This window comes from Mchenga conophoros, linkage group LG7 (assembly GCF_057382185.1).
Source record: "Mchenga conophoros isolate Kocher_MC1m ecotype Shallow Benthic linkage group LG7, M_conophoros_male_GT1.1, whole genome shotgun sequence".
Classification (NCBI taxonomy): domain Eukaryota; kingdom Metazoa; phylum Chordata; class Actinopteri; order Cichliformes; family Cichlidae; genus Mchenga; species Mchenga conophoros.
The window spans coordinates 41796694-41809298 of NC_140532.1; the positions used below are offsets into that span (position 1 = coordinate 41796694).

At 37.4% G+C, this 12605-nt stretch overlaps 1 long non-coding RNA gene across 1 annotated transcript; it reads left to right on the forward strand.

Moving 5' to 3' along the window:
* Window positions 1-982: 982 nt before the first annotated feature.
* LOC146570713 (uncharacterized) lies at window positions 983-2956 on the forward strand. The gene is made up of 4 exons (XR_014893024.1): window positions 983-1094; window positions 1190-1371; window positions 1677-1812; window positions 1920-2956. It is a non-coding gene; the product is annotated as an uncharacterized LOC146570713 (long non-coding RNA).
* The last annotated feature ends 9649 nt before the right edge of the window (window positions 2957-12605 follow it).

Sequence of the window (12605 nt, forward strand, 5' to 3'; positions counted from 1 at the left end):
GAATTCAGAGTTAAAAATATGTGGCACCTCCTACTGCACGGAGTGTGTGATATCAAGAAAGACGTCTTAAGAGCTTAAAAGAATATGATTGGACTTCTTTAACCTATCAAGACCTTCCCTTCTTTCACGTTTTTAACACTAACATGCATAAGATGACCGAGGGCCTACACAAACATCAAGATTATTTTTAATTCACAGGCTCAAGGGAAATATATAAAACATCAGGTTTTTGTGTTTGTCCTATTTAATCGAATGGACATTATCGTGTCTCGTAAAACTCTCTCTCTGTGTGCGGGTGTGTTTGTGTGTGTAATTTCAGAATGGCTTCATCAAAACCTCATCGCAATACCAGTGAGCCATACAAGAGGCTGCCACCCCTAACGGTGAAAGTGGTGTATCTTAAAGAAACCCCTAAAGTCACTGGCTGGCATTTCTCTGATGGAAGTGCAAGGCCCAAAGCTGTCCACAATAATACAAGTGCGGCAGTATGTGACGGGACAAATGTGTTCAGATTTGTTATATTTGAAAGCTTGGCCTCCCAAATTAAAGAGGGTAAAACCTATACAATTAGAAATTTTAGAATGACCACATTTGGAAGCACAAGAACAATGCTTTCCAGTAAGGACACGGCAGTGTAAGTCAGTGTGCCCATCCAGGTCAGTCAGCAGCTGGAGGACGAAGCAAGGCTGCTTCTGGAGCCACCTACCACCTCGATCTCACTAACCAACATCAGCCAGTCACAGATGATGTATGTGACAGTGAAGGGATGGGTAACAGCTGTAAGTGTTAGGAGTTGGGTTCTGGTTATGTGGTGTTTTTGTCTGTATGTGTTTTTGGGTGCCTCCCTTTTAGTATAGGTAGGCGGGGCAGTAAGTCATTGAACCTGGCACACCTGTTACTCATCAGATGCATTCTTCTGAAGTGTTCTTTAGGAGCTACGTGACAGAAGTTTTTGGAGAGTCTGTAATTCTGCCCCTGCCTGCTGGAGCCGTTGGATTATTTCTGGTGACTGTAAGGAGTTTTGTTTCCTCCCTAGGATTTCGCCTCGTCTGGTTTGTTTTCTGTCTGGAGGTTTTGGCAATAAACAGTACCAAGTAAGCTCTCCAACTCTCTGTAAAGTTTACTTTAAGCTTTTCTCGGTTATCGGGCAAGACCCTCCTAATTCTCACGTCCCTCTTCCTTTTTTTAGATCGAGTGCATTACTTGTGTGTTTCCGTCACCTGCACGTCCTGGCTCTGCGTCCCCATTCATACGCTGTTGTATATACTTTGTCCTTGTTAATACCTCCCCATCGCTGTAAATAAACTGTCTTCACAGCAACTCTGCCTCCGTGCGTTCTGCTCCCTGGGTCCATCTGCATTTGCCATAACAGTAAGTTTCCCCACATTAATTTACTACTAACACATTTAGATGTAGCTTAAGGTTTTATACGTTTTGTTTTTACTGTTCCAAGTTAAAGCGAACACACCAATTTTAGGGCACTTTCAAAACAAAAATCATATAAATGAAAATCAGAGTATGACAACAGAAAGAGGATAGTTCTTTTGAGATTTAAAGCATGGAGAGCGAAATTTTAACTATATACAAGTTAAAATGGGACACGGTTATCTGCTGCAATATGCAGATTTGTGTCCATTTTTTTTTTTAAAATAATTGTCCTTCTCTGTCACATTTAGATGGAACCCTTGAAAAAAAACTGAAAGGGAACGGGGGGGCAATATTGGATCACCTGTAGAGATCACTCATTTGAAAGGAAACAACTCGCACTCATATGGCTTTGCACTTCACACATCAGCATTTACTGTGGTTAAGGTCGGTAAATTACTTTATGCAGTGTCTTCATGCTTTTAGTACTGGTCTTAAACTGGCCATGAAGTTCTTTTTCTTTTCTTTTTTTTTTTTTTTTTTATTATCTACAGCCTGGAAGTGGGATCCATGAGATTAAACCAAGAGGTTACAGAACCATTGGCCAAGACCAAGAGGTCCTGGACTCGGATGACATTCCACATAGTGTCATCTGCTGTATGGCTAAAGGTGTTCCCAGACATCCTCCCTTCAGTGATCCTGCTAAATTACGAACACGGCACCGTAACAGACATTCTGATGCCAGAGGAGTAACGTCCTTTATTATTTTCCCAGCATTTCTATTTATTTAGTTATTTATCTAATGTATTTTTTTAATCTTTTGTTTATCTTTAAGTAATTAGTTAAAGATGAAAATTAAATAGGTTGAAGAAAAAAAAAATCAGTTAATTAGTTCAGTGTTTTGTGGGGGTTTGTTAATCCTGAATGTTTTAAATGCTTTGCAAACTTGGAGAGTCTTATTTAATTTAATTAAAAAATGTATTTACATTTACTTCAAATGATTTGAGGGGGCAACACTAAATTAGTAAATTCCAACTGAAGAAAATGGAGAAAGATGAGGAGGAGAATAAAAGTTTTTACTGTGATTGCATTCCTGTTTTGAGCGAAGTTCCTTGTTTTTACTGTTATTAGAAGCATCTTGAGTCTGTAATTGGTTTCCAAGTCATCACTCTTCAGAGTGTTTGTTTGTGTTTCAGTGAATTAGTTTAGTAAAAGCAGACTGCATTGTGCCATGATCGCTGCTAAGAAGATGTTGATGACCCCACACAGACTGTTTTTCACACTGTTCTCTGGCAAGAGGCTGCTGTCCATCGCTTGAGCCTTATTTTACTGACTTCCTGCCTGACAAGAAGTCACTGATCTACACACCCAGCAGATCAGAGTAGACGTCAAGATGTTCTGGTTTTTCTTTCAACAATGTAAGATTCTTGAGTTTAGACACTTAAAATGAATAATCCCACTTTTGTAGTGATAAAAAGAATATTTCAATATGCATTCAGATGTATTCTTTTGTTATTAGTCAGGTTTTTTATTTTTTAAGGTACAGTAGAAAAGCATATAAAGATGTGATCATCTTTATATGCTTTTCTACTGTACCTTAAAAAAACTTTAAGGTACTACTTAAGGTACTTTAAGGTACCTACTTTCTAACTATTCAACTTTCAACAGTTCTGCACTTTTGTTTTCAGATAAATTTTTTTTCCATCTCATTCAACATTTTTAACTTAAAATTCAGCAATTAATTCATTTCAGTGCATACCTTCAGATTTCAGCATTCACACTGCAGTTTCTTCAGAAAATGCACTTTCTAGTTCCAATCAATTTTTTTTTTTTTTTTTTTTATTCCACTGTGACTCGTTGGCCACTAATTTCTGGACCAGTTCTTGTGTAATTTTCTCTGTTACCTTTTGAGAATGGATTATTGACAGTCATCAGGTCTTTGAAGGAGTTCTTAAGGACATGACTGTCAGATACTGCTCTGAAACATGCCGGTGTCCAAAGAAAGCTTTGAAAGACGTCTTGGAAAATCTTGGAAAACTATCGCTCAAGACAGGTTGGAAATGTAAGAAAATATAAATGAATGAGTGTTGGTTAAAGACTTTTCCACAGTTTTATAATAAAGAAAAAAAACTTATGTTTTTAAACTAAATAACTTTTGTTCTTGTTCTTCTAAAACATAGGTGTCAAACTCCGCTTAATTACATTTGGCCCGCGAAGCCAATGCTAAATTATTAGAGCTGGCCTACTTGTCATGGGCTGGGTCTGTGACCCAGTGTTTGAGTTCTTATATGTATCTTTTGTATTCATTTGTGCCCTAGTTTAGCTCACCTAGTTAATTTCTAGATTGCTGTATAGTCTTGTTCCTTAGTTGTTTAAGTCATCTCCCCCTGTACTAAGTCTCCCTGGTTCATGCGTCATGTCTGCGTGGTTATGTTAGTTCATGTCATGTCTAATCTCCATGTTTCCTGTTTTACTTTGAAAGTCTGTATTCAATGTCAGTGTATTTAGTTTCACCTCTCCTGTCCTGTCGTTAGGTTCATGTGTGTCAGCTGTGCTCCCATGTGTGGCCACTTCCCCTGATCATCCCTGATGTGTATTTAGTCTCTGTGTTTCATGTAGTCTGTGTCGCGTCATCTGTGTTCCCACCCTCCATGTTGTCACAGCCAGTCTTAGTATTCATAGTTATGGTTTCCTGTGTCTTCATAGTTTTTCCTAGTTTTACTTTCCCAGTTTAGTCATAATTTAGTTTGTCACTGCGTTTCTGCCTTATCTGCACTCCTTGTCACCGGCCACAATAAAGGCTCGCTTTCAGTTAAGTTTACTCCAGTCTACTCTCGTGTGTTCGCACCTGGGTCCACCACACACACCACCGCACGGTCTGCCTCCTCAGATCGTGACACTACTGGTATTATACAGCTAATATATATATTGTTTAGTATTAAGCTTTTAATTGTTCCATATTCAGTTTTTCAGCAAAACTTGTTTGAGTCCATAAGAAGAGATTCATTCTTAAATCTGGAGGAAGATTTTTTTTTTTTTTTTTTTTTTTTCTTTTCAGTAAATATTAATGTTAGCCCGCAACCTTGTTCCAGTTTTGAATTTTGGCCCACTGTGTATTTGAGTTTGACACCCCTGTTCTAAAATAAAGCCTTCAAATGTTAATTAATTTAATACTAAAAAATTATGCTTCAATAAAAGCACCATCAGCTAAGCTAGTTTTAGATTTCACAGCTAAACACTAGTGATGTGCGATACCAGTGATTTCCTTTCCGATCCAATACCAAGTAATATTCAGGGTGGTGATCCGATACCGATACTTTGTACAAAAACTTATTTTATTTATTGTATCTCAAATTATAGCATCATAATGATTACAGGACATCAGATTACTTGTTCTTATCACTTAATAATGCAGAGTTCATCATATAGAAATAAAAAACCTGAAGTTGTGCGCTATTTGAACACCTGCCTGCCTGCAGCACTAAAGGACTCCGTGAGAGACGTCTGTCTCGCCCTAGCAGCACCTGTCCCTGTCCTTCTCTTCATTTCGCCTCAACATACGCTCGTCATATTCTGTGATATGATTTACTCTGAGGTGTTTGACAAGGTTAGTGATGTTGCCACAACCATACATGCCAACCCTGCCGATTTTTCTGGGAGAATCCCGAATTTCAGTGCCCCTCCCGAAAATCTCCCGGATTTCTCCCGATTTTCCACCCAGACAACAAAATTGAAAAACCATATCGCAGAATTCATAGCGTGGCCCAGCCAATTCCAGTTTACAACAATGACGGCAGCTACTTAGTTTTAATATGACTCTTATTTCTCTTTCTGGGTTGCAAAAAAACTTTATTTTATTTTAAACATATTTTCAGGTGAGAATGTAGCTGTGTAAACTTCAAATATCTGAGACGATCGACACATCGTTTTCAAACCCCCGCGGTCTTTCGCTACTCGGGTTAAACATGATATAGAAGTCACTTTGATAACTTAAAAATTTTATTGTTTGGCTTTTTCAGTGTTTTATTTGTTCGTGAGTAAATCGGTTTGGCTGAGATTAAAGTTATTAGATTAAATTAAATTTAACTTTATTAATCCCTCGGGAGGGTTCCTCCGGGTTTTTCACACAGCTGAATAACTGATTAAAAAGAAGTGTGAGACGGTCTAGACTCTAGACCGTCTCACACTTCTTTTACGGTGCTGGCGTAAACTCTAGACTCTAGAGTTTACGCCAGCACCCGGTTATATTTTAGATAGCAAGGAGCTAGTGATGGGATTTCCGGCTCTTTTTAGAGATCCGGCTCTTTCGGTTCGGCTCACTAAAAAGAGCCGGCTCTTTCGGCTCCGAACCGGCTCTTCAGGTTGTTTTGTTGCTTTAATTAATTTATTATTAACAATAATATAAAATTATGCACAAAAGGAATTACTAACGTAAAAACAAGTGGTTTTATTTATATATGTTTATATATAAATATATGCGGTGGCCCCTAGAGACAAAACACGTATAAACTCCAAAACACATTTCTAGCATGAACTGAACTTCCAAAGCAGAGCTACTAGAGCACTTAAATCACACAATTGAAAGCATGTGTGTATTGTTTGTGTATTTATACACAGGCACTCATATATATATTCAAATAATTTAAAAAAAAGTTCATTTACCTGTTATTACCACACCAAATCCGGTCGTTGGTACTTGCTGGCTTGTGTAGCCACAAGATAACAAAGGCTCAACACTGTGCCCAGCATCCTGGAGCACTTCTGTTGTCTTTTGTACGTGTTTTGAGTTTTTATGTGCTTCTGAGTTTCTATATGCTTCTGAGTTTTTACGTGCTTCGGAGTTTGTACGTGTTTTGGAGTTTGTACGTGTTTTTACGTGTTTTGGAGTTTGTACATGCTTCAGAGTTCGTACGTGATTTGAAGTTTGTATGTGCTTTGTCTCTAGGGGCCACCGTAAATATACTTTTATTTATTCACTCCACATAAAATTTAATAAATAAATCATATAATACAAAAATCAACTATTCACATTTCAAGTTTTAACTATTTAAATTTTCAGCTTTTTCCTTTCACAAATTTAAAGTGAAAAGAACACAAAACACTGCAAACCACAACACAATTAAATATAAATTATAATATGAAAACTAAAAGAACATGCATATTCTCTGTCATATGGACCTGCATGAATAAACTTTCTCAATCCTTTATCATCTGCAACCGAAAATAGTTGTGGATGATTACTATACCTTTCTAATGTTGTTGTCCCTGCCTCTCTTTCTCTCTCTCTGGCTCTGTTCCTGTGCTACTGAGTGTAACTACCGCCCCTCCCCCCTCTGCCCAGCGTAAAGCACAAGGCTCGCGTGCAGAGTGAAACGGAAAAAAAGTGCGAGAGAGAGGCTGAGAGAAAGAAGAAAAAAAAAAAAAAAAACCCCACGTGACGGCTTGCGATAAGGAGCCGGCTCGCGTCGTTCACGTCAAAGAGCCGGCTCTAAGAGCCATTTCGTTCGCGAACGATCCATCACTACAAGGAGCAGACGACAGAGTTTCATTCCACCGAGGGAGCTCATGACGTATTACTAGAGCTGGGCGATATAAGATTTTTTCATATCACGATATGTTTTTTTCATTTCAGGCGATCACGATATCTATCAGGATATAAGCCAAATAACTATATTTGTAAGATTTAAATGTGCTGTTGCTCACAAGTAAAATGTGAAATAATCAGCAGCTTGTTTTTATTTAAATATTTATTTCCCATAATAAGTTCAACAGGGTAGATGTACTTAAGGAACATGAAACTTTTTCAGATAAATAAAGGCAAATATTGCAAACTACACAAAAGGCAGCCGCTAAAGCGTTTAAGTTTCAAAATAGAACAAACGAAACAGACTAAATTGTCAATTCCACTTAGAAACAAAATATTAATTCTAAAAATAAATCTTAGTTTGTTTTACAGAAGAACAGACAAAACTGACTAACTTTTGTCAATATCAAATAAACTGAGAACTAAAAGGAAATTCTCAATCTCTCCTTGTTGTATAGCTTAGCTTTTCAAACAGTTTTAACAGTTACTTTAGTCTGACAAAAGCCGAATGACGAATTAGCGCTTCCAGTCAGAGACTGAGGCTACGTCCACACGTACACGGGTATTTTTGAAAACAGAGATTTTCCGTTTTCGTTTTAAAAAATAATCCCGTCCACACATAAAGGGGGAAATGAAGGAAAACGCTGCTATGAACATGCCAAAGCAGCAGGTGGCGCTAGATTCCTAACCGTGCAGAAATGTTGGCCAATCAGAAGTCTAGAAGCCTCGGTGGGAAAAAGTAAACAAAGCTGGGGCATAGAAGCAGAACCGAGTCGTATGTGTGGAGGGACAGTAACTGTGTGTATATGTAAGCATTTAAACACTGCAGAGAGTAGAATTAACAGTATTGTAGAAATTCATTTCACCGAAACAATAACGTGGCGCACAGTGTGACGTCAAAAAATGCACACACCTTTGACGCTGCGTTTTCTCCGTTTTTCTAGTCCACACGTAAATGCAAAAACGGAGTTTTCAAAAATATCCACCCTGGCCGGAGTTTTTAAAAATCTTCGTTTTCAGTGACCAAAAACGCCGTTTACGTGTGGACAAAAGGTGCAAACGCATAGCAAAATCTGCATGTTCAAAAATACCCGGGTACGTGTGGACGTAGCGCATGCACCAGTTTATTGTATTTCCAGACTTGCTTTCAGCACAATTTACAGTGCACGCTACTCTGTTTTTTGTCAGACTTGAAATAGCCGAAATACCTTCACACTACGGAACTTCTATGGCTCTTCCGTTCGACAATCTCTCCGGCGTTGGAACCATCATCTGTTTTCTCTTCGGTAACCTTCGGTCACGCTCGGTTGATTTTTCTAGTCGGCACACTCATTTCCTCCATTACCCGGGCGGTACGGTGGCTGGCTGCTTCCCAAACAAATACAGTACACATGTGCAGCTTGGCACTTGTGCTGTACGTAACAAGTCACGTGACGTAATGCTGCGGCTGTGATTGGTTCGGCTCTGCGCTACTTAATTAGGATTGGCCGTTCTTTTTTAAATTTTTATTTTTTTATTAAGAGGACAAGAGCGGCAAGGTCTATCGCGATAGTTTAATTTTTCTATCAAGAAAAAGTTATATCGCGATACATATCGTTATCGTTCTATCGCCCAGCTCTACGTACTACCCGGCTTTCTTTAGACCGCGAAGGCCAGGTCCTCAGGTGGAAGCAGCCTCTGAATTTTCCCTCGCTGTTTCCGGGCCGGTCAATAATAACGGTGACATTTAAGAATTTTATCCGATAAATAAACACTGCAAAATGTATTTATCACCCCCCCCCCAACAGCCCTTTTGAATGTCTCCCTAATTCTCAAGGTTGGCAAGTATGCCCACAACACCTCACTTTTTTGCCACATGTATGGCAAACCACGTCTCAGCTGTTTGTGGAGGTAAAATAGTTCACACAATTACGCTCAGCTATTGTTGTGCGTGTGCACGCCAGGGCCTGCGAGACATTTATACAGCCGTATTTCGCACATGACTATGAAAGGCGGAAGAGGAAGTAGTTCCTTTGAATGTAGACAATCCGAATGTTATAGTTTCTTTCCATTGTGTCCCTGTTTATGATAAACTACAAATTTACCCTAAATTACTAAAATATCGATATTTTAATGTGAGAATCGATTCTAGAACATAAATGATTGGTATCGGAGGAATCGATATTTCAGGATCGATCCGCACATCACTACTAAACACTTTAAACTGAGTCCTCAGCTGAAGTTCTGTAAACTCATGGGGCAAAGGGGACTTTCTATTTAACTTTTCAATTTTAAACAGGTTAAAATGATTTGCCATAGTTGAAAGACTTTCCTCAGCCTCTTAACAAAGCAGATGAGTGCTAAAGAAGTACTGGAATATGAACATAAGCATAAAGGTAGACAAAAGAGACAGGCACACACAGACATCAGTCTTATGATGAATAAGGAGATGAGAGAGATAACTCGTATCACAGGTGAAGGGGAGCTCAAACTGCATGGCAGCTCATTAAGACAAAGTACCTTGTGCTTTCCTGCTATACTCATCGCTGTCGTTGCTTGTCATCAGACTGTCAGCGCTCAGCGTGCATCAGAAGATAATGTCACTAATTTTACAAAGAAGGGAACTAAAGACAGAAAAGAAGCTCTCTGTGTTAATGAGACAGATTTTAGAAAACAACTTTGTCAGAACAAAAGAAGAAGTCCTATTTTAGAAAAGAGAAATTTCAGCAAGATGAAACCGTGTACAGACAACAGGTAAACAATTTTGGTCATAATAACTTTTATTTTTGATGTCTTTTGAGTAAGAAGGCATTAAACAACATATAGTTTATAACTAAACGCCTAAGTAACAAGAAAAGTACAAACTAGGACAGGAGGAAACTGACAGGAGGCAAGCTGGGATACAGAAGATGGGATGACTCATTACTGCATGACTGTCTGCTCCTTAGAAACTGTTTAAATTTTTAAATGATCAAACTATGTTTTTTTTCTGTTGTTGTTGCTGCGTGGTGAGGCAATTGTGCAAAATATTTTCCAAGTAAGACTTTGTAATTCTCCACAGACATTAAGCCAGATCATTGTGAGATTTCATGAGTTCATTATGAGTATGAGGAGCTTGGTCTTGTTTCCCTGTTAATGTATGAATGAAATAGTTCTCCTGAGATTGCTACATTTGTGAGACCATGACAATAGTCAATAGCCATTTTAGTCAATGTGAAGCTTGATGTGGAGCTCACAGCAGTGTTTTCAGCTACTATGAATGCTGCCATAGTAACAGTGACAGTGTGATGATAAGCAAGTGTAATGTTTATCACCTTCACCATTTTTATGTTTGGCACGTTGGCAAAAAAGTACAGCTAAGGCTGATTCATGATTCATTGTAAGGTATGTACAAATTCTGATTTATGTTTATTATTGTTTGAAATTGACATGAGCGCTTAAATTTATCATGAAAATATGCCAGATTTAGCCACACAAGCTATTTTTTGTCTGTAGTTCCTGGCGGTTTGATCGAAGACAGAAATGTAATTAACATAACACACATATTTTATAGATTTAAAGAAAGAAGTAAAGCATGTCATGTTCTTTATTTCTGTGGGTGTATGTGCCACCTGATAGTACTTTTCCTGAGGGCTGTTCTACTGTTCCCCCTAGAAGGTGCTCTGTTAAATGTAGATTATTTTGATTTTGGTGAAAGTTGAGAGTTTTTTATGTTCTTTTTTTAGACCATATAGAATATCTGTAAATTTAATAAATCATATCTTGTTTAAATTTTTGTAATGATGAAACAAATTTGACTTTTTATGCAACAATTTCAAGGCCTGCTTAAAGTCTTTTTATTGACTGTAGTCCAGCTTGTGTTAGTGAGAGAATAGTTCATATGACAGGGAATCATGGCATTTACATTTTTGAGGCTTTAGTCGTTAAATTGTTTCTAATATATTTGACCCTATTGACTCTATCAATGCTTCATTCATCCAATATACATCCTTTGCTCTTGAATGTTTAAGAGAAGAAAATATTATATGAATTTTAGAATCAGTCACTTCTCTAAAAGTCAGCATCTGACTTTGAGCCTTAAAAAATCTAAAGTCAGCTTTAGTATTTAGAATAATTTAAGTCAGCTTTAACGTTTTGATGAAAAAAAAAAAGAAAAAAAAAAGGCTGTTGTTGCCACTATAATTTGATCACGATTCACACTTCTCCCGTTTTGTTAAACCACAGGCATTGTATTTCCCTGCCAGGGGTGGATCCAGAGAAATTTTCTTAGGGTGGCATGAGGGTGGCAAAGAAATCAAATGGCGTGGCAAAATCAAAGCCCCTTTTTTTTTCAAATACATATGCAGGTGGTTATATATGATTATAATGATTCAAATGCAGTAAGTATACACGTTTTTCATATAAATATAGTCTATAACTTAATTATTGTCTGTAGCCCACATAATTACACACTTTTGAGTTTACGCTTGTAGTTCACTCTCAAATTGTTTCATTTTGGTTTCTTTTCCCCTTACCTTGTTTGGTATCATTCTTTTCAGCTCAATTGAATTCAGTTGTTTTTTTCACTGACATATTGCATTAGTATTACTGATCTGAAATCACACAAAGAACTTAAAATCCTAGTAGTATTTTTTACTGTAAAAAAAACCCCCACAGACATGTTGAGTGAATTTTTATAACTTGAAATGCAAATATAAAATGTACATTTTGTAAACATATACAACTATTTATCTAAAAATGCAGCCAATACACCTGCAGTTTTTTTCATTTTGCACAACCATTTAAAAATATTACTAAAACTAAAATGAGAGAACAATCAGGTGTTGCAATCCGGTTGTTCAGTCTGACGTCACTAGCCGTGTCTGGACCTAAACTCCGCTGCAGGTCCATATATCAGAATCAGAATCAGAATACTTTATTGATCCCTGGGGGAAATTATTTTTTGTTACAGTGCTCCATTTTAAACCAACATTAAGACAAGACAGACAATACGCTAACTAAGAATAGTACAATATATACATATATATACATACATACATACATAAGTCACTTATAAATAAATATTTGGAAAAGAAACATGTGTAGTTGTAGCAGCAAACAGTGTGTTAAGTGGATGCGTTGTACAGGGAGATGGCCACAGGCAGGAATGATTTCCTGTGTCGTTCAGTGGTGCTTTTCGGTAATCTCAGTCTCTCACTGAACGAGCTCCTGTGACTGACCAACATGTCATGTCAAGAAATCAAATGGCGTGGCAAAATCAAAGCCCCTTTTTTTTTCAAATACATATGCAGGTGGTTATATATGATTATAATGATTCAAATGCAGTAAGTATACACGTTTTTCATATAAATATAGTCTATAACTTAATTATTGTCTGTAGCCCACATAATTACACACTTTAGTTACATAAAACATGTGAGTTTTGATCTTATGTACTGTATAGCCTGTATAATAAATAAATACGTAGCCCAATAACTATAAAATCCAGAAAGCTACACAACATGGGGCAGTTCAGTTACAAACACAAGTCTAACTTAGGTTTCACACTGTTTTTTTGTTAGAAAACAATCACATTGTTACATGCTTAAATTACACAAAATGTCAGAAATCTACACTGTCATGAACAAAAATTTAAACCTAATTTTCCATGATTTGTTGGATTAACCCACTAAGGTCT